General features: G+C 37.0%; 2 long non-coding RNA genes across 2 annotated transcripts; both read right to left on the reverse strand.

Annotated features, from left to right (window-relative positions):
- Positions 1-464: 464 nt before the first annotated feature.
- On the reverse strand, positions 465-1,297 carry LOC139738979 (uncharacterized). The gene is made up of 3 exons (XR_011711489.1): positions 1,236-1,297; positions 936-1,016; positions 465-592 (listed from the first exon to the last, which is right to left on the reverse strand). It is a non-coding gene; the product is annotated as an uncharacterized lncRNA (long non-coding RNA).
- An 18,614-nt stretch (positions 1,298-19,911) lies between these two features.
- LOC139738980 (uncharacterized) lies at positions 19,912-22,530 on the reverse strand. Its single transcript, XR_011711490.1, has 3 exons — positions 22,261-22,530; positions 20,442-20,714; positions 19,912-19,977 (listed from the first exon to the last, which is right to left on the reverse strand). It is a non-coding gene; the product is annotated as an uncharacterized lncRNA (long non-coding RNA).
- Positions 22,531-23,096: the final 566 nt, after the last annotated feature.

The raw sequence follows: 23,096 nt of genomic DNA on the forward strand, positions 1-23,096 counted from the left end.
TTTACCAAATCAACCAATATTCCAAATTGTTCATGTGTAGTCACTGTTTGGTGAATTGTTACTCTTATCATCAAGCAACGGTGCTGTCTCGGCACCATTAAGCTTCCTAAGATATATATAAAAGGATAAATCAAAACATGTCAAGGTTGTAACCATCCTTCTAATTGTAAGACAGGTTGACTGGGCAGAAATCCTCCCTAGTAGGCAGGCCTTTTCTACAGACAATTACCTGGTTATATATCCTTTGCAGAAGATGAGCTATGCGTATAACGGCAGATGAGTATTATATTGTTCTAAGTATTATACTGAGCTTGCATTTCGAAACGTTATTCTATTTTTTCCGGTCAGCCTAAATAATGGGTAGCAGTGGAGCGGTATGTATCCGTAGACCGAGCCGATTGAACATTCCCCTGGTAACCCCATCCTTTGTCTTGTCGAGCCTGATTGCTATTTGTGACCACGCCCTCAGTGATCTGGACGCCGTCCAAGAACCAGCTCGCTGTCTGTGACTCGAGCGCTCCACTCTCCGTACACCGCGCAGTGACTTGGCGGTTAGCCGTCAGGGTACTCGGTACGGTGAAAGTCACGGCGACTGTAGAGCAAGATTCAAACAAAGTGACATAAGAAATGGCAGGGGATCGCAGCTTTATTTATTTCATGTTTGATATCAGACCATCGTGAATAAAACTTTGTAGACATGAGCCTAAATATGATTTGTCATGTCAGCTTACAAATTATTTGATAATTTATTCAAATATGGAAAGAGACAAACGCATGAGTTGAACATTTTTTTTTTCTAATTGTGTCATGGTCATGCTTTGAAAAACAATGTGTCTCTTTTGAATTGATATGAGAAGCATTCTTTTTGAGGCGCTGATTAATACACAAACGCACCTTATGATAAAAGATATTATATTAGGGGAAGGCTATCTTACCACAGGAATGCACCAAGAACAGCAACATCCAACACGTGATCATAATCACAGCCATGTCGACCTCCAATTTAGTGTCCAAATCTGCAAGAACATTGAATGCATGCGTGATGAGGTGATATATATATATATACATCTTATATATATATGTATATATATATATTAATGAAAAGTATGAAAATATAAGCTACGTAAGAAAAGCATGATTCAAAAAAGTTTCTATTGGTATCATTGCAAATCACGCGGAAGTGTGTATCATCAGGCAATGTTAATCTAGCTACGTTGCACATGAAGTATTCTTACCAAGAAAGAGATGCTATTAGTCAGAACATGTGCTTTCGATGCCGTACTCCTGTGAATCTCTGGATCATTTATATTGAAATTGGCCTCACGACGGACACGGAAGCAGAGGACAGTGCACAGCCTCGGACAGAGATATCACTCCGCCTATGATAATCGCCAAGCGTTATGTGTCGGGCGTGTCTACTTGTAGGTCCTTCCTGGCCGTAATAAGAGAATGGTTCAAACAAAATACAACCTTGTAAGACCACCATTGCGAAATAGAACAAAAAAAACAAAACAAAAAAAAAAAACCTTTCCAATCAAGAAAATTGCACGAGGTCAGCTTTCGTCATTTCTAATTATTGTATCCAATATGAATGTATGACTTTTTTCAAAGAAGTGTGTTGTATATATATATTTCATTATCCTGTCCCTTAGCGGAAATTCTATAGATTTGAAAAAAAAAAAAAACTCACGTGTTGCTATTAAGCTGGCCCGTCTGCGAACTTTTTTTTTCTTCTTCTTCATTTTCTTCTTCTTCTTTTTCTTCTTCTTCGTCTTCTTCTTTTTTTCCTTCTTCTTTTTCTTCTTTTGGTTAATTCTGCCTCCTTCAGTATTATTTGAAGATTCTTGCGCACTGAACTTTGCTACGAAACTGCCCTATAACAACACCAGGAACAAAAAGATAGAATGGACCTATATTACGTCACACCTTTTGCAAAAGCGGGATAGGTTGGACACTTATGATAATGTTTGAAAAATATATGATACAAAAAATAGTAGAAGAATCCCAAAGAAAACAGTTTTCAAGAAGAGGTCAAAATCGCATGTATCACTCCTGTATTTAAGAAGAGATCTGTGGACTTGCTCCCTTCCTTCCGTCCTATGTCAGCTCCCACAATTTATTTTATAAAACATGTTTTATAACCTTGCTTATTTCTTCAGAAATCTGCGATGAATATGGCTTCAGAGAGGGTCATTGCACATCTCATATTTTGTGATTAATTGTATTGTATTATGTGACCGTGCATCACAAAACAAACAAAAAGTCGCACCCCTTGATTTTACGTGAGGACTCCAGAAAGGTGAAACGGGTCAACCAAGTCAATGTTGAGTTTTCCATATTTCTGAAAGAGCTATTTTTTTCCTACATTACTCTTGAGTTTGGGATCATAAATTTGATGGGAAAGTGCCTTTACAGCAGGTTTTCTACACCCCCCCCCTTTTTTTTTTTGGTAGAGTTATAGTATGATCAGGTTTTTCTTTGAGGCCGATTTTCATTTCTTGAAAATCCTTTGCACACTCTTCACTTTCAACTCTTTTGAAAGGATGATGATGATGCTCTAAAAGTTTGCATTTATCATGAACCGAATGTGTTTATAGAGCATGCTCAATTTCAGCTTAATCTGATAATCCCTTCATCGTTGTTACTATATACAGTGGTTTACATCATGTTTTTGTCCCATTCACGGCACAGGTTGCGCTTGAATATAGACTCTGCACTCCATAGCCTCTTTTCTCAGTTCAAACTTTTCCAGAGTGTGGGCTTTCTTTTCAATATTCATATGGGTTAGGAGAATCCATTTGGATTGACTTATACATCATTTTAAAGCTTAGAGTCTGCTCTTTCAGAAACTGCCCTTAATTGAAAATCCGTATCTGGCAACTTTTTGTTGGTTTTGTGGTGCAGGGTCACTTTATAGTAATATTGTAACGAACGACTCTCATTATGAAGGACTTAATGTTGGGGGCTTTTTTGGGAGGGTGTGGTGACACTCGGGGATTAAACATTATGCACGTTTCTTGCACTACCACTGTTTTGCCTTCGATATAGAATAATGAGAAAAAGAATGAAAAACCTAAACTCCATTACTTCTCAGTGTGATTTCTTCACAAATGAAGTATCTTAAATTTGATATCACCATACGAATTCTATTTCGGTCGACTACAAGGACTAGAAACGAATAATGCGTGCACATTTCTCTATATATGTGACTTCGCAGCTAATTTTCACAAGTTCACTTTTGTAATGTTTAACAGAAAAATGTCCAACTTGAATCGTAGACCCTATAACTGTATGAAGATCCTTTGATAACGAGAAGTCTCGTATGTGCAAGCGGTTTGGGGAAATTAGATGTTACGGCATGTAACTAGATACTAAGGAGAAATACAGGGTAGTGTTTCAATGATAACACTCGTAAAGATTAACACATAAAAGTCACGTGACAGGATGTGAGTCAAGACACAGCATTTTGTTGCAAAACCAATAACAAGCAGACCGTTAAGGATTTCATACCTCCGATTTGAAATATGAATAATGTAATTTCGAAAAGATGTATGACTATTAAAGTTCAGAGGTACTTGACGATGATCAAATGCAATCTAAGATTGTCTTTGAGTATAATAAGTTGACGTACTTTAAACATTATCGTGAAATAGTTCACTTTTAGAAATGTTTTTTTTTTTCAGCTCATTTGCCCGCTTTGTGATAGCAATGCATTAAAGTGTAAACACTCGAAAAAAATTGCCCGAATTACCTCGAAAGAATTACTCGAATTATTTCGAAAGAGTTACTGAAGGTGCACTTGAAATGTCGAAACACATCTTCCATATCATTATCATTAGCTCTCTCTCTCTCTCTCTCTCTCTCTTTCTCTTTGTCACATACGTATACAATATATAATACATGGATTCAGAGAGAAATGGATTCATATAATATCACAGGAATACCCCTATATCCAGTCTTTCTCTTTCACTTTATCATTGTGACATGATATTTACACAAACCATGACCATACGGTCTTTCTAATACGTACTATACAGGTATGCTTTTTTCAATCAAAATGTCTCCATCGTCTCGGGCTGCTGTCCCTGAACTGAGTCTCAAAACGATTCCTCGCCCACAAGACAAGCTACCTATATAATATTCTTTATTATCAAAATCACCAGTCTTCGGTTGTGTGGCATAGAACTACGTTACTATATGTCTATGTCTGAGATGTTATTTCAGCTCTTGAGCCATTAAGTATCTATTGTGATAGGCGCTGGACAGATTCGATAACATGTTGTTCCCATCATTGGAAATGTCTTATTTTCGATTCTTGTGATATCTTGTACATACATCGCTCTATGAAAAGATGAATTATTGTAACATTATTTCCCCTATAATTTTCTGGTCCATAATATGTGACCGCCTAGCGCGAAACCCACAGGTAGATTTCTCATATTTCACATGTTTAATCGTCTTAAATGCTGTATTTGACAATTCATCCATGCATTTTTTTTTTGGTTATGTTTATTGTTTAGTTGTTGAAGTGTGGAATATGGAACAATAAGAAATTAAAAACAAACAAATAAACATCTCTTTTTTTTTAATTCTAGATAGTTGCATTGGTCCCATACAACCATATGAATTTGAACAAGGCAATGCCCTAGCTACCTCTCCCAGCTGCATACCCCATGCACTGACAAGTGGACAAAGTTATATCCTGGGTGATATAATTGCATTTGTTTGGAAAGCAAGCTTATGAAGAGTGAGGCGAGAACTATACTTCCTCATTAGTGTTATTGTGACACTCCACTCCCAGAAGACACGACATTGGACACCGGTCACTTACGTCTTAAAATCAATATGAATATGACACAAACGCCAAATAACGTCTTTCTTCAGTTACGTTGTAATAAGAGATGTTGGCAGTGTATGTTATGTCATGGCAAGTGAGAATATTGATGTGCGATATCTCTTACAAAAATTTCAACAGCAGTAGGGGCACTGTAGCACACAACAGAAAGGACCTAAACACGCCACACACACACACATACACACACACACACACACACACACACACACACACACACATACACAAAATAACCAATTTCTTATGCTGACAAAAAAAAATGTAGAACCTCTGGTCACAAACAAACACGTCGCTATTAATGCACTGGTTGTTGGGAAATTTCACATTTAATGCCTTACGAATAGGTTGAGATATATGCTTTATACATCATTAAAATACGAGATTATTTAGTTCTAAAAGATTTTGTGTGGGTTCCCCTAGATTCCTGTTGACATGTATTCCCCAAAGAGACAAACCAGAAGGTGAAAGTATAAAAAAAAATCATAACTATCCCTGCTTGTTTATTTTTCCTTTATTTCAGAATTTCAAATCACTTCAGTGTCTTTTCTTGCTTCATATCATTTTCTTTCATTGCACTGCAAGCAATAACAGAGAAGAATCACAACGATGTTTGCACAAGAACAAGAACAAGAACAGCTGTAAGCGGAAGGAGGAGAAGAAAAAGAAGGAGAGGTGTGCCAAACATGAAATTTCAAATCTGCTAATGTGTAACAGGAAACATCGAAAAACACAGATCAACACAAGAATGGAGTTTTTAAAAAAGAGTGAGAAAGAGAGGGAGAAAAGCTTATTTCAAAAGTAGGATTTGGTAACACGCCCTCTTCGGCAACGAATAGGCCACGCTTTAGTAACTTTCTACGAATATGCATTCTGCTCGGAAACAAGAGCTCCTGGTGAATTCCCGACAAATCAATTAACTACCGAAAAATTGGCTTATTGCTTTATTTTTCCAGCAGATAAAAAAAAAGTAATCCTCTGTGATAGCTATACCCCACATTCGTTGTGTCACCTTGTTCTGATAGATAAACAAGACACTCAATGTTTTCAATACGTGGGTGTGTGTGTGTGTTTTTTTTTTTGGACTTTCAATTGTTTTTCTTTTTCAGTAGGATGAAGCTTCACAACAATTATTGCAATAAACAATGCAAAGTAAGTAGCTTTAATTTATTACATATATTTGATCTGATGTATTAGTGTCTGTATTATCGCTGTACATTGTTATGTACCCCATTATACTTCTGCCAACTTCTTGGGTAGCCCTAATTTCGGAAGCATTACATATCGAGGTGCATTTGGCAACGTGTAACAGCAAAAGATTGCTGATTACAAGAACAGAATATTCTACTTATTATAAACTTACACTCACACACACGCACACATTTATAGTATACACATACAACGTATTACGTTACCATATACATATTTTTGCGTATATCTTTGTGTGATTACAAATAAAACGCCATATTAAGACAGTTTGAGGACAGGTAATTAACCCGTCAAAACATATTTCATTAAAAGTCAGTCTTTTACTGAGTTGGCTGATACAGCAATTTCTCACAACAGCGTAACACACGAAAATAAGAAAACAACTGCAATTTACAATGGAAAATAAGAAGCTTTAATATTTTTCAATGATGAAGGTCATGATATATAAAAACCTGCATAAGGTAAACTTTTAAACGGACAGACTTTTAAGAGCAAAGTGAGGAGTAGAGGTAAATTAGATTGGTGTTCAAAAACTTTCTTGTAATTATCTTTAGATAACAGTATCCTGCTGCTATTTGCGTACTACCTTTATCTCAGCTTTAAACAAATTGATACATAATTATATCTATATGACTTACATGTTCTGTGCATTTGTTTGTTTGCATTTTGCTTGTTTGTTCTTTTACTTCAACAACATTGAATTGATGGATTCTTAAGAGTTGGTCAAGTAGGTCATGTAGTAACTCAAACCTTTACAGTGAAGCAAAACGCGATTTACTTCTTTAGTTATGAAATAAATCAATGAATCTTAAACACAAGCTTTTCTTTGAGGAGGCCGTTTTGAAAATATACGCTCACAAGAAATGAATCATGCGTAATTAATCTAATCATGATAAGAACTTCAACAACAATCATCTCATTTATTGTAATCTCTTTTGATTTACATTGCGTGTCTGTTTACTAAAGTGTGACTTGTGAGGATGTTCTGTGCAAGTAAGATATTCATCGTGTCAACAGTTCAGCATCACGCACTAATTCATTTGGATTCATATTCCACTTATTCTGACAGTTGGGTTAGAAATTAGCCTAAGCTGATTACCCAGCAATGATGATAAGTAATGAATGAATGGTGATAACACATCTCCAAAATGGACAAATGTGGCTGTTCGTTTATAGCGTGATGCTGATTTACAGATACACGTGTATTTACAAATTTGAATATGCCTGCGGGTTATTGTGACGGTGCTTTGAAGACGTATCTGGGTTCTCATTTCTTTCTTGAATAGCTTTACGTTTTATATGGTTGGCTGGCCGGTCTGCAAGGATGCTTAGCTTACACCACGTTGTTGTGAATGTTCTCCGCCCACTCTCGAAAGTTCCCTTTTTGCTCTATACTCAATCTAAAAGCAACTCAGCGCGGGACATCGTCGTGCATGCTGAGGCTCTTCCTGGCTGTCTTGCGGTGAGTTAAGTCTCTAGTCACTGTGTTACTGGCCGCTTGGTCAGCCTCTCCAGTCATTCTTACCTTAGATTATAATGTCTCGTCTGTGATTGATAACTGCAAAGACAGACAGAGTTAAACATCTTAATTGCTGACGTATTCACATGTTTATTGCAAATGCTTAGTAAGGACACTCCTTGGTATGGCTAATATTGGAAATACACTCGTTTAATAAAACGATCAGTTTTCTGTTATTTCATTTGCCGTTTCATAACATATCATTTCATTTATCTTATTTCATGTTTATTTCCAACAAAAAAAAATGGAATTAGAGAAAAACATTTAGATATGCATAGTTTTACAAAATCAATCAAATGAATAAAGAAAATCCTGTGAATGAAATATAATCACGTGCTGTGACTTGTATGGATTATTGTAAGACACACGGAATCATGACACAAGTTTATTGTAATGAGGAGAAAACTAATATATTACGACTGAAAACAAAACATATTATACTGTGCCATGCCTCCTGTGAAAAATGACAGCCATCAAATTATAGTATGAATGATATATTACATATAACAATATCTATCATTATTATGTAGAAATATATATTTATATCAACTAATCGATCCACAATCACCTCGGTGGGAGAAGAGAGTTGTTTTCGCCTGATGACTTCAGCAACACACACCGCCACTGATAAGATGAAGGCGATTGTTAACAATGCAGCAGTGGTGGATTCCTGGTGCAAGACTCCTTCTACAGTTTCCATCTCTGGACAAAACCTATCTGTTGGGAGGCAACACACGGTGCATGAAGGCATAATTTTACGGTGATATTTTATTTTGTCTGTTGTTTTTGTTTGTCTGTTTGTTTGTTTACCTCTCATTTACAGTGATACACATGGGGCCAGTATAGAAATGATGCACAGGACAGAGTGCATCGGTGAGAATTGGATGCGCGAGTTAAACTTTGGAACTGTTTAAACCCACGAGTGCAGTGAGTGGATTTCAGACTGTTCCAAAGTTAAACAAGAGCGTCCAATTCTCAATGATCCACGAGAGAGGCCTTTGCATCATTTGTGTTATAGAATGGATCCGTGAATTCATGAAAAAAAAAAAAAACATATTCCCCATCATGCGTCCGGTACACCTACTAAACACTATTATACAAGACTTGAGCCATGCGGACGGATTTTACCGGACGCACGGCTCAGTGTTGATCAGTAAAAATCAATGCATGACAATTGACCAATCAGATTACAGAGATTCTAAAGCCCATTGTAAAACAATTTACTCATATGCATATCTTTTTCTCTATACAGGTCAACCTGTGAATGATTTATATAACTAAGTAAACCGAAAGATACATCCTTTTTATATCGTCATTATGACTTTTTGATCTCTAAACTGATATCGGGCAAGAACAGGGTGGTCAGATTGCCGATTTCAGCAATGCGTAAATTCGAAGTGAGCGCTACATTTCATGCTTCAGATGTCCCGTGTTAGAAACACTGAAAAGGAAGAAGAAGAGAGAAACTAGATTGAATTTAAAGTTGATTATTTCAAATGACTTGGAATGCGTTCTTTTGTCTCTTTATGTACGCAAAGAAAATCCGACGCGACCTTGATAGCATCGCTCTTGATATACAGCCTTAGAAGCCTGCTTTATGGATTACGGCTACAGCTTTCTGTTATTTGAATCTTTAAACCAAAGCTCATTATACCTCCTGGACATATCAGATCGAGTGAAGTACTCCAGCTGCGTACGTTGCTTCCGTTACACATGACATTTACGCACTTGTGAGGACGAGGTGACAGTACGACGGTAGGATGCCATGACGAAGACAGTACCTCACCGTCGATTACAATATCGAAAGTGTCGAAAATGTCTCCCGGGTCAGTGTGGCACGTGATCGTCAGTTTGTTTTCACTCTCTCGATCGTGCGTCACGATGGAGATGATTTCGTGTATATCTGTCGGAACTGAAATGGGAGAAGTCACAGTTATACAAAACTGATCGGGTAATGTGTCCTAACATATACATGGATTGTAATCACTTTCAAATTCAACGTCAAATGTTTCATTTAAAAGTAAGCTTAATAGCGCCATTTTCTGTTGACCCTCATGAAGTTTTTTTTTTTTTTAATCACACACCTTAGCTCAAACTTCATTTGGCGACGACCGAAGAGGTAAAACTGGTAAACACTAGTTCAAATGCCTCTATACTCATATACTAATACTCATAGGCAATTTCACGACTTCTACAGATGCACTGATGACCCAGAATGATGTTTCATTTTTCCAATCTTATTTTGCTCTTATGTCTTCAATTATGAAAATGGATATGAACAAGGCTGTTTTGGTCCTTACCTTCATCTGTAGGACAGTATGTCTTTTCAACCGATGTAGAGCCAACTTCATTTTGACCAAGGCAAGTCACTTGTTTACACCTGTCTGGACGAGGTGCTATGATAAAGGAAGGGACCTCTGACGACGAAACTATCTCCTGGTCTACCTTTATGATGAATATGTGGATGGGAGGGTAAGGCTGATCACGTGGTTTCAGTTGACACGTGATCAAAAGGTTTCCTCCAGGATAGTTGGCGTCCTGTTGTTCCTGAAGTCTGATTGACAGGGCGTCTATTACAGGTGCATCTATCCATGTATGGTGATCAGTCAAGTAAAGGTTTCGTAAGATTCTTGTATAAATATCAAAAGACTTTAGCCAATACCTGCACTAAAACGTGACAAAATCATACCATTGTTACCAGTAATGTCAATGGCTTTCCTGACGAACTCATAGAAGCAGAGAACTTCTTTTAGTTCCTGTACGCATAATCTGAAAGTCACTTTCTTTAATCTCACGTGTCTATTATGATCACATGAAATATCTCTGCGTACTCACAATGATGCCTAACTCGGGATATTATAATTTTTGTTATTGAATTGCTCCTTTATTTAGCAACGGATGTTTGATTATGAACATTGTATAATTTTGTGTTCATTCTTTATATTCATTACATTCTCGAAATATTGCATTCTTGCATGTTTCGTAATTTTTCGTCATTGACACATTATAGTAAGCTGTTGTTATTTTTACGAAGCATACATCCTGCAAGCTTTTGCTTTTTAGTAGGTTCCTTATATTACACGTTACTCATATGTCCTAATATATTTGTTTAATTTCATCTCAAGTTGACTAGTATGTTGTACGAAAATGTGGAATATGGACCAATGAATAAAAAATGAAGACTACGGAAAAAGTGTTCGAATTCAAGACTCATATTGTAGTACAGTTAATCACTTCTTCACGCACCCTTCTACCTGCACATAACAACAATAACAGCATTGTCCAGAAACCTTCATCTGAATTATAGAGAGCACTTGGAAATAGACAGAGTAGTTACGTTTGGGACAGTAGATGGACGTTGTCGTCGTATTTCTCAGTCCGTTGCTTCCTTTACACGACACGTCCACACACCAGCGGGGAAGAGGAGAAAGACGAGTTTGAGGTGAAGACGATCTTGATAGCTCGACGCCATCAACAACTATCTCATACATTGTGATGGGTGGAGATGATTGGTCGTAAGGAGTCACGTGACACTCAATGATAAGACCAGGCTCAACGTCAGGGTCCGATTGATCGTGAAACTTGATGGTTATCACACCTTCTGATGAAAGCTCTTAATCAAAACAGAATGAATCCAAGAGGTTATGAAAATGAAGTGAATAGTTTATTCGTAACAAAAAAAAATGTATATTCTTTGTATTTTACTGAGAAAAAAAAAACCTGCTAAACAACAATGGCATACTATTCAGGTAATATATCATATGTATTGCTTTATTCGTTAGAACACTGGTTCACCCTTTTAAACTCCAAATGCACAACTATTCGTTATGCAGTTTTATTTCGTCTTCCAGTGGTCGGGTGCTACATCACACTGCATTTTTGAATAATCACACGTTCGTCATGGATTCCAATTTATTTTCCGTCTTTACCAAATATCTAAATTACGTGGTCCGTCACCACGAGAAAACACTTATGACGCCTGAAACATCAATTAGATTATTTCCCTTTTGCCATGTTCTCTAAACTTTCGTCTTACTATTTGAAAAATATATGAGTTCAGCTGGGAGTTTCTTCAATTTGTCTCCCTCTACAAGCCTTCACCCTTCAGAATAATATCTTTCAATATATGAGTTGTTCTACTTTAATTGCAAAGGAAATCTTAGGGCAAGCGAGTCGCCCACCAATAAATGAAATTTGGGGCTACGTACAATCCCTTACACTGTTCTTTCGAGGTGAATGTTAGGGTTAGGAAAAGCAACATTATGTTACACATAATTGAATTTCAGAAGACATAATTTATATGTATACATATTTATTAATTATACTGTTTATAGTGTATACTGTAGAATGATGATAGTATTAAATTCACAATACTTTATGGCGTATTATAACATCACATTCATAAATGTCTCTATTAAGCGTATTAAGTAATATATGTTGCAATAAACAATATATGTATATATATATGTATATATATATATATATATATATATATATATAGTGTGTGTGTGTGTGTGATGATGCTGATATTCCTACCGCACGCCTCTGTCATCTTAAGTGAAATTATAGTTGAGACAATGTAGATAACAGAAGATGTCGCATGAAACCGGCAGAGTTGGGAAGCTTTCGACCGTGGTCTTCCTCAGCTTTAATATCTGCTAAGCAGACGTTTGAGTTGCCTGAATAAGACAGCCACAAGATATTCAGGCAACTCAAACGTCTGCTTAGCAGATATTAAAGCTGAGGAAGACCACGGTCGAAAGCTTCACAACTCTGCTGGTTTCATGCGACATCTTCTGTTATCTACATTGTCTCAACGATATATACATAATCCATATACATATAGGAACAGTTCAAACAGATGTAACTTTCTAATAAAGCCTCCAATTTGAAACAAATGCGATACGTGTACATGTTAACTTAACCAAATCTAATCATCACTGGTAGTCATATTGTATTCATAATCTTCATAATTCTCCAAATCATATATCTTACCTGAAACTATTGTATGATTACTTTGTAAGGTATAAGATTGCCACAAATTTATTATTTCCAAGCAAATTAGCATTACAGAACCAGACCATACTCCCTCTTTAAATAATCTCATGTCTTATATCATAATGCCTGCAAACACGTAAACACCCCGAAAGGCAGCCGCTTCAGTCTACATTGTACGTGTACGTGATTACAAAGTTAATTTATTGTGATCCAGCGCATGAATCGAATTCGTTGTTACAACAGTGATGGTTTGTTTGTTTGCTTGTTTGTTTATTTGTTTAGGACTATATGTTTGGAACATTTTTAGAGATTAAACAACTATTTTTTTTTTTGCTTTACCATTATTTAGGTTGTACAAATGGCGCTGAATGTCTCATTATGTGTACTTTTTGCAAGGACTAAGAAAGAATCTGCTGAATTCAAAGCACTTGTAGTGGACACCTTGGTAGACATGCTCGTGAAATTTTTCTGATTCATCACATAGACACTAAGGGAAGGAAGAACTAAAGTACAGACATGGTAGATTGCTTGACTTTTTGGCACTTTAATGACTTTACTAAAACGTAGAGAAATTATCCAGTGCGACAGCTCGAGTGATAATTTTTCCCCTAAATGCCAAATCAATGAGATGTTTTGTCGAAAGTTAAATACAATAATTGTATATATAATGACATCAATTGTAATGATGTGTATGGATATGTGCTATGTATGCAATGTATTCTGAATAATAATTATTCGCATTTCACTTTATTGCGTTTGCCTCCTGAATATTCGCTTTTCTGATCTCCTTCTTTTTACTCTCACTCTCTCCCTAGCTCACTCTCCCTCTGTGCCTTGGCAATATTAATATCCTCTCACACAAATTATTTCTTTCATTCATTCAAATAAATATGATGGTGCGTTCGATATGTTCGTCTGTGCGTCTGCAAATATTTATTGCATTTCTCGATCACCTCGGATTATCACGTTTAATAACTTGGTGAACCTACATTTCATCTACACTAGAATTTCCTACACAATTCTGTGAATATAGTTCTCTCAATGCATTCTCATGTTTCTCTTTTCTTAGTGTACTCTTTCCTCTCAATCACAATCTCATTCGTGGAACAATGAGGAGGGGGTATTACAATGACAGTCTCACATCTAATATCCTCACACAATTATATGGACACTTTACAACACATGAAAGTAATGGGAGTCCCTTTGTGCAAAAAAGAAAAAAAAACGGTTTTATTCTCTTGATGATTGGCGTTTATGACAGTGCAATCATGTTTTTCAAATACCATGATTTTATCGCTACTAGAGATAAATGGTGTCTTATGTTAAAAAAACAATTAGCTTACCATAATAAAGTAGAAATATTAGTAATTTGGCAATATGTGACCGTGCACCTCAAAACGAACATAAAGTCGCACACACTGATTTTGCGTGAGGACTGAAAATAAGTGAAATGGGTCAACCTAGCCGAACTTGACTTTTTCATATTTTCTAAAAGAGCGGGTCTTCTTGTACATTATGCTAAAATTTGTTATCATAAAACGGGCAGGAAAGTGTGTTTTTTAGCAGTTTTTCTTGAACATTTTTAGTAGAATAGTGTGATTAGGTGCGTCTTTAGAATCCCTTTTTCATTTCTGAAAAACCTTGTCCACACTCTTCACTTTCAACTCTAATATCTTTTGAAAGGATAGTGCTACTGCTTTGAGAGTTGGCATTAATTATGGACAGAATGTGTTAATCAGGCATGCTTAATCTTAGTTTAATCTGATAATCCCTTCATTGTTGTCACTCTGGTGGTTTACTTCCTGTTTTTTGTCCCATTCATTGCACAGCCAGCATGGTTTGGTAAAGATTAAGCGCTTGAATAGACACTGTACTTCAGAGCCTCTTTTCTCAGTTCACACTTTTCCTGAGTTTGTGCTTTCTGTCCAATATTTAGATAGGTTAGGAGAGTCCATTTGATTTGAGTTATACATCATTTTAAAGCTTAAAGTCTGTTCTTTCAGAATATTATGGTTTTAACTAAAAATGCATGTCTGGCGACTTTTTGTTTGTTTTGAGGTGCAGGGTCACATATTGTCTGAACATTAACTTGTTTAAGGACTAGTCAGTAATGAGTCATGTGGCAAAACAAAACAAACACAACAAACGATCGTTTTAGTGCTAATTGCATATACGATGACTTAATGCTGCTATGATCGCAGCTAGACTTATAACTGAGAAAAATAAAAGAACCAAGCAAGTAATGTTTACTAACATCTTGAGATAACACAAGTCAGATAAAAAAGGACAATGTTTTCCTTTGAAAGTAATAACCTTGACATGTTCTAAGTATGATATCAAGTTCATACCGTCCTGGAATAATGAATTACTGCATGTCGAGATACGAGATATCGAAGCTGCGTACCGTTTATAACCGGAAAAGATATTAAAAAAAATATTTGTGAATACGATTTACATTCGAAAATACAACAATTTGCAGCTCTGAGACAAAAGTTCAAACAAACCAGAACTCGTTGCAGTTGCAGGGTACTGTATGAACAGGGACTGTACGGTGATTTTTTTTTTATTGGAATCAAATGGAAGAATTGAATAGAACAATTAAAAGGATATTTAGTAGCGTTGCATTTTAATTGCCAGCTAACCCATATGACATCTAATGGCAGATCTGATCATGGAAAATAAATTTGACTACACTGTTCATGACTACTGTAAAAAGTGTTCGTGATTTAATGTTTTCTTCTTCTTCTTCTTCTTCTTCTTCTTCTTCTTCGTCTTCTTTGGCGTGAATTCGACAATTTTGTAATTGCTTTTTTAATGACTGGCAAGGCTGGGTGGATTAAAAAAAATAATAAATCAGAAAACCGCACACTCGTGCATTTTATGAATATGTGATCAAGTAGGATTGCTATAGTCTATTGTAAAGACACAACTATGATCAAATCTTTCTCTTCGGTTATCCAGTGTCACATTAATGAATATACATTCGAGGCGAAAATGAACCATCCTCTCAAAAGGAAGAAAATGAGTATTCCATAAGTCCAAGATGAATCCGTTTACTGGTCGAAACTCTGCACCTGAAAAGAAAGAATTTGAAGACCAATCAGTTTCAGTCTGGAATGTACATTATCTTGTCTATACAATCATTACTATAACATTTATAGGTGCAAGCTATTGTGTAATATCAAAGTAAGTTAATATCCTATAATTATATCGTATATAAGATACATATATTATATAATATAGCGAATAACAATGTTCGCTACTGGCGTAAGACCCCTCGGCTCGCCTCCCTTTAACCGTTACTTTCTTAGGGGTCACATTCACAGCAACTCTTAAATGTTTACAAACCGATACGAACATAATCTATATGACAAAACAGGCATTGATAATCTACCCTTCAATCTAAACACAAACACAAACACACCCACACACGCGCACATGTATGTACATCACAGTCGTACAGGTTACGACATATGTCACCTCCACTGAATTAAGACTATATTTCGCTCCTTGCACTTAGAAATTGGTATTGGACCGCATTTACTTGATGGTACGGGTGCTGTTCGTTATTCCGAAGGTTCGCTATTCCGAAGGTTCGTTATTCCGAAGGGTCGTTAATTCGAAACACAAAAATTCCCTATACCTAGAGGTTCGTTAATCCGAAAATGAAAAACGGTTCGTTAATCCGAACATTAAATTTGTGGCGTTATTCCGAAGGTTCGTTATTCCGAAGATTCGTTAATCCGAAAATGAAATTCGGAAAAATGAACCTTCGGAATAACGAATCTTCGGATTAAAGAGCCTTCGGAATAACGAACCTTCGAAATAACGAGCTGTAACCGATGGTACACACTCAAAATTGAAATTAAACCATGTAAACCTTATAGACCAAACTGTCACGTTTTCATGCAAGCTGAGGTATGGAGACGGCATCTATATTAATATGAAAGATCCTCAGCACGCCTTGAGGACAAATTGCTGATCAACACTTTTGTTACATTTTTTTTTTACTCTTTTGAAGTGCAAGTTGAAGGGTGTTGGTGCTTTCTTGTGGCATTGTAGTCTGATCATCTTTTAAATACCTCGTCCGGGGGGAAGAATGTTCTTCTTCTGTTGACGTAAGCGACGCAGACGATTACGGAAAGGAAGAACACGACCACAAGAAGAGCGTAAGTTGTCGACGATCGTTGAAGAGCTCCTTGACGCTGAAATTCTGCTATTATTTCCACAGCTTTTACGAGTTTATGAAAGACAATGAGAAAAATGCTCACTAGTCCGAAAGACAGTATCAACCAAGATTCCGGAATATGCTAGATTGATAAATGTAAAATGATCTTAATCGCACGCAAAACGTGCGGGTTCATTAACTTGATTACCGTGGGGATAATAATAGTAAAGATCGAGTAAGAACATCCGATGAAGGAGACTTTTATGCATAAACGGTCATTCAATATTCTATTGTTTCATGGTATACTTTATGTCTTTAAACAACAAAATGATAAATCTTCATGAAAGGAATGCTTAAAATGGAGACGAGTACAAGGCTGGCAGAATCAAACCGTTGTGACAATAGAGTACAATTGAATTGTCGTTTTCGATCACAGCCACTGTCTCTACTCTAATTTAATTTTCTTGAAAAATTCAACTGTACTTGATATGATATCGTAGGATATTTTTTTCCTCACCCCCCTTCTTCAGATATTAAGTTTACATCGATCAAGAACGCCTGAAGGCCACGTTTGGGCAAAAACAGAACAACGTCAAGCGCATGGAAGGTATTTCTAATCTGTGAGTATTTTTTTTTCATTCATTCATTCATTTATTTATTTATTTCTCATTTTTCATTTTCATCTTTTTTTTCTTTCAACAAAACATAACACAAGGTAGATCAAAAATTCAAGCATAAGCATAGATATATTCCAAAGTATAACAATCAATGGTAATCAACAAACATACAAAGATATGCACGCATACTGGAGTTACAAAGTTATGTTTGAAAGGTAAAAAATGAGAAATGAGAGGTCCACTAAAAAGCATTTCTTGTAGATTGTGGACCACTCTAGATATTTTTTGTGGACTGCCAATTATCCAACATCTCTTCATTGAAAAATGCTTTGTTCACGCGCATTCATGTTCATTAGTGTGTGTGTGTATATGTCTGTGTGTGTGTTTTTGTCGTAACATTTTGTTTATGAATGTTTCAGTTCACTCTTTATGTGCCACGTTCGCACGTCCGACTCAGTCGACGGCGTGCCAACTTCGCATATTCTGCTCAACAAACACAGCCGCCAAAACCGATCGATAAATCGCTAATCACTGCTAATCCCGCGGCACAATGAAAGCGTTTCTCGTGCTTTTGTTCCTCTCATATACGGCTTGCATTCTATGTGGTGATTGTCTATCAAGTGGTGCTCACTACTAGATTTCCTCGTACATTCTAAGTTTCTATCACGGTTTTATGTGCAAAACCCATGCCTTTACAGTAATGCGCAACTGGTCATTCAAAAGAAAAATTGAAAATAGATTCTTCAACAATTTATATCGAAACAAAGCTTTGCATTCCTCTTTAGCTTTGCCTACTATTATGCCCATCTTAACAGAAATTTGTAGAAGTTATACAAATTGAAAAACAGAATTCTTTATCAAAGCATGACTACCTTCGCGTCTGAAAATAACGTGGCACACAAGGGGTTTCCACCATGCCACATAAAGAGTTAAAAGAGAGACACCCGAAATATTCAAAGTAGTGAATGAAGTCATTTTAGACTAATGCATGTGTTTGTTTTGCTTTCCATTTCTTTACCAGCTTTGCAGTTCGTATAGTGTTTTTTTTTTCTTCCAGGAAGCAAAGTTAAAACAAACGGTGTCGATGAAACTCGGAATATTCAAATATCATCCAGAAATCTTTTTTTTTCCTTTGATATTAATAGGATGACACTGATGTGATGATCTCCATAACTATTGCCTTCCCACTGCAGATTGTAAAGAACACATTAAGATAACAATGAGAGGACCTCGTTTATAGAATTCAAGATACAGTTAAACTCGCATAAGTCGATCTTCTCGGGACTGAGCAAAACACATCGACTTAGGCGAGTTTTGACTTGTGCGTAAGTCGAAAAAAATCGACTTACAGTTACACCACGCGTACACATGTATAATGTACATGTATGTTGTCTACCCTGGAGCCGAGAGCTGGAGCGGTGTGCCCGATATTTCCCCTTCAGCAAGACACTTAATCCACATTGAACATTACCGTTATTCATTTCCAAATTAAGAGCAAACATCTGACATTTATTCAAGCATCTTATGGAGCCGATTGTTACCGCTGTTCATTTCCAAAACTGAAGGCAAACATCCGGCTTTTTTTTTTCTTTTTGGTGGCCCAGCGTGAGTTTTTGGTGACCCCGGTCGCATATCAATCATTCGCGAAATCGTGATTCGATTCGCGAAAAGACTCCGGTAAGTATAGGTCACCCTATAAGGCATAGATCGCTACACTCGGCAGGGGCTACGTCGTCCTTTCACCAGGTCTGGGTAACGGAAACCAAAATCTCGCGTGAGTTCTTGCTTTACCTATCGTTAATGTCAACGAAACATCGTTAATTTGCGCTTGGGATCGTTACTCATCGTTACTACAAACGTTAATTTTCCCGATCGTTAGTTTGCGTTAATAATGATTCAGGTGAAACCGCTTGCGTTAATGAAACGTTAATGTTTATTAACGCAAAGTTTCTTTTTGAATATACTGTATGTAAACAAAAAATGGCGTCTCGTGATTTTGACAGTGATTTATTACACAATACTGAGTAAATCTTATTCGACTTAGGCAGTGAATTCAATGGTTTTTCCGTGAAAGTGTTCTTGGAATTTCATCGACTTAGGCGAGTATTCGACTTAAAAAATTCGACTTGTGAGTAAATTAATACACGTTAGTCAATGGGGAAAAATCGGGACTTTTTAAAATCTTCGACTCGCGCGATTATTCGACATAGGCCTATGCGACGTCGACTTAGGCGAGTTTAACTGTACTTGTAAATCAAAATATGAAACAGATTGGTAAATACTGCAGCTAGCTTTCATTTAAAGGATTTCTTCCTTTTAATTGATATGCTTTCAGGGTTATGTCAAGGCTTACCTGACGGGCAGAAGGTCTTGGTTGCAGTGGTGGAACCAAAATCGTTCCATCCTGTACAGGAGACTTCGGTGCCCCCGTCGGCCCGAGGGGTGAAGGCAGTAGACGGCGAGCGGGAGGATGAGAGAGTGACGTTATCGGCTGTGATGAGGAAGGTATGGATGCCTGGTGTCGGCTGGTACTCCTCGTCGATATGGCAGACCACTGTGTAGATTTTCCCGTTGTTCTCTCCCACGCGCTCGTTGAACTGAACATCGATTATGTCATCTATTATTCAATACACGTACAGGATGAAGAGCAACCATGTAATTTGAAGGTGAAACTATGATAAAACACATATCACAGTTAGGAAGACAAGACATGACGCAGGTACGAGATCTATTTATTCAGATAGAATTTAGATACACCACACGTCATACACCGTTCTTTCATATAAATGCTTTTGGAATATCACGTGCAGGTAGGCCTATCACGTGCTAAGACTAGCATAATTATTGTGTCATATTTGAGATCGAAACTTAGCTATGATCATAGTAGAATAATATTCATATGCATTCTTACAATAAAGCTTTTTAGAAACAAACAAACTAACAGCCTATCATGGAAAAGCCAAACTACAAATTAAATTCCCCTGCATTTTGCATATTGTTATTTTGAATGTCTTAAGTAGACAGCGATAGAAACAATGAATGACACCAGCAAAACATCCTAAGTAGAAATTCTGGATTTACCTCTAAAACAGTATAACTCCCTTGAACGCGTTGAGCCGCGTCTGTTCCTTCCTTCACACATGATGTTCATACACTTGTTGGGACGAGATTCCACGATCGCAGACGGGACACTTGACGATGAAATCGTCTCGCCGTCAACGGAGATCTCGTATGAGTCGATTGGAGGTGTGGGTTGGTCACGTGGTTCGATGTGACACGTGATCACAAGATTAACCTCGCTCGCGACTATCTGCTCTTCAATCTGTAGAGTTATGATGTCTTCCCCGGGAGGATCTTAATAAGATATCATGAAGAAATTCAAACAAACACTGTCTATATCTGTTACAATATAACAATAATAATAATGATAATAATAATAATAATAATAATGATAATAATAATAATAATAATAATGTCTTATTTACTCAGGGCAGCCTCTTCAGTGCTACCACTGCTCTGTTAGTGGTATCATACCTTTACGTTGTAAACATGAGAAATAAATGTGACCCGCTACAACAAAATGGTCCTAAAGTCGCGCACGGTCGAAGCCGTGAAAATCGAGTTTGAAGTTAGAGCATCAAAATTGGTCAAAACTTACGATTTTCTGAATTTGACATATTATTAGAGGTTGACATGTCTTCTATCATCTGTCGAAATTTTGAAGCAAAATGATGAAAGGAAAGACCAAAAAATAGCGTTTTTCTGGGCCATGTTTTTTTGGCGTTTCAACGAAGCAGAAACTGGTTCGAACATTTGGATTGAGCGCCACACATAGGCTCCGCCCCTAACAACGACCAGAGTGATCTCATTGGTCAGTTTGCTGCTTGCCGCTAACCGAAGCGTGAAACTCGCACACTGCCCAGTCGACTGGTGTGTGCGGGCGGGTTGCGCTATGCCTAGCCGCTTCTCCTGACATCCTGGTCACTGATTGGTCGGTGAGGAAACCGCCGACGCTGTGTTTGAATGAGCATTTCGGGGGTTGCTAGGGCTTAACTTCTATTGTCCGGAGGTGAATACTGACTTGCGTGTCTCTTGATTGTGATTGCGTCGCAAGGAGAACTTTTAGGGCGCTTTTCTCGAAACAGTGATTTCCCAGACGTCTTGACATGCTCTCTTTTAAACATCGATATCTCCGCAGCCGATTATTTTTATGAGACGTGTTATATATCAATTTAAAGCAGAAAGATTAGGGAATTGAGTCATGCAATTTTCAAATAATCGACCTCGCCCGACTTTAGGATCATTTTGTTGTAGCGGGTCACAAATACAAACACCAGGCATCAAAATAAACTATACACCTTCACAGCTTCAATTTGGCACTGGTATCAAACTTGGTTTAAAACATCATACATTTGAGGACATCTTGCATTCCTCAAGAAAACAATCTAAGGTTTAATAGTTGAGTACATAAACTGTTGAATATTTCTATGTTAAATTATTTATACGGGAATAAAAGGGATAATCTACACATCTTACTCTTGTTAAGTTAAGAATATCTGCAGTATCGGGGAATCCATATGAGCATCTTGATAATTATTGTGTATTTGATTCGTTCGGTCAAAAATATTCTGCTCTAAATCAAGATAATGACATATTAAGACTATATCGTCCATAGGTGTAGGTATGGAGGTTAAAAGGTTGCTTTTAAATAATCATTAATGGGAAACTATTCTCACTGAATACAATATACAATGATGTTGATATACGTAATCATCACTCCAAATAATGCTAATGAAGCTTTAGGAATATGTATACATATTTCCCTTTCTGCTTAAAGCTAATCTCCTCATATGTAGCACCCCAGGCTTAATACCCCGGTCAATAGCAAAAGACTTGTTACCTGTGGGACAAAATTCATTCACTGTTGATGTCGAACCAAGTTCATTCATTCCAATACACGTGACGTCCATGCAGCGTGGAGGGCTTGGCGATATCGTGAAGGATGACGAGCTCGAGTTTGACACTGTCACGCTTCCAACTTTGATCTCATACCTTTCGAGAGCAGGGTAGGGTTGATTGATGTCGGTCACGTGACAGGAAATGGTGACAATACCTCGACCATTGTCATCCAAACTTTAATCGAACTCAATGTCAATGATATGATCACGTGGTGGATCTGTCAACGAAATTTACAGTTTTGTGTTGCTGAAAGGTTTGCATGGTGAAGTAAAACGAGGAGAGAGGTTTTCTGTAAGACCATGTCTTCGTAGCCCTTGCAGGGATCGTTACTTGACAGAGGAATGTTATAAAAGAAGAAATGAACTGTTAACCATTTTAAAGGAGAGCAATCATAACGTCATAATTATCAGAAATGACACAATCGTCAAAGCAATAATGTGATGTGATAATGATAATACGAAAACAAAACAAAACAAAAAAGAAAACGTGTACGTGAAAATCAGGAACATTCAGGTTTGGACTGGGAAGCAGATTATGAAATAGAAGATATGTCATAAAATGAGGAGATACGAACACCCATGATAAGCATTCAAAGCTCTCATGTCTCAACTTTAAAGATCACATACGTTTATCCTTCCTCACGTTTCGTATATATATCGAATTCCTATCTAAATGCAGTGATTTTCTTTTGTACCAATACCTGTGAAATTCCACGCATAAATCACACATTTTTTGTTACACATGCTACATGTGAACCCTTGATAGCATAAGCTAGTA

Source organism: Diadema antillarum, unplaced genomic scaffold, assembly GCF_040938485.1.
Source record: "Diadema antillarum isolate AM-2024a unplaced genomic scaffold, OU_Dant_1.0 seq00000778_RagTag, whole genome shotgun sequence".
Classification (NCBI taxonomy): domain Eukaryota; kingdom Metazoa; phylum Echinodermata; class Echinoidea; order Diadematoida; family Diadematidae; genus Diadema; species Diadema antillarum.